This window comes from Lynx canadensis, chromosome D3 (genome assembly GCF_007474595.2).
Source record: "Lynx canadensis isolate LIC74 chromosome D3, mLynCan4.pri.v2, whole genome shotgun sequence".
NCBI classification, from domain to species: domain Eukaryota; kingdom Metazoa; phylum Chordata; class Mammalia; order Carnivora; family Felidae; genus Lynx; species Lynx canadensis.
The window spans coordinates 17,878,460-17,879,125 of record NC_044314.2 but is presented as its reverse complement, the minus strand read 5'-3'; the positions used below and the strand labels follow the sequence as shown (position 1 = coordinate 17,879,125).

At 38.3% G+C, this 666-nt stretch overlaps 1 non-coding gene across 1 annotated transcript; it reads left to right on the top strand.

The window, feature by feature from the left end:
- The first annotated feature begins 389 nt into the window (after nucleotides 1–389).
- Nucleotides 390–462, top strand: TRNAK-UUU. Its single transcript has one exon. It is a non-coding gene; the product is annotated as a tRNA-Lys (tRNA).
- The last annotated feature ends 204 nt before the right edge of the window (nucleotides 463–666 follow it).

Below are 666 nucleotides of genomic sequence, written 5' to 3'. Positions count from 1 at the left end.
AATTGGGCAAAAGAAGGGATATCTAAATAGCTAAGAAGCATGAAAATATGTACAACCTCACTAGTCATGAGGGACATGCCAAGTAAAACCACAATGTAGGGGCACCTGGGTGGCTCAGCTGGTTAAGCATCTGACTCTTGATTTCGTCTCGGGTCATGATTTCAGTTTGTAGGATCGAGCCACACATCGGGCTCTGTGCTGACAGTACAGAGCTTGCTGGGATTCTGTCTCCCTCTACCCTTGCCCTACTTGTTCACGTGCCTCTGTCTGTCTCTCTCAAAACAAATAAATAAACATAATAAAATAAAATAAAATAAAATAAAATAAAATAAAATAAAATAAAATAAAATAAAATAAAATAAAATAAAATAAAACTACAATGTAGAGGTGCCTGGCTGGCTCAGTTGGAAGAGCGTAAGACTTTTGATCTCAGGGTTGTGGGTTCGAGCCACATGTCGGGTGTAGAGATTATTTGAAAATAGAGTCTCCAAGGAAAACAACAACAACAACAACAACTGCGATGTAAAATGACACTACACGCACCAGAAAGACTGAAATTAAAAGGACTAAGAAGATAATAGCATCAGTTGTATCATATTCTTCTCGGTTTTTATAACCTGAACCTAATCGTAAAGAAACACTAGACAAACACCAACTGGGGGACGT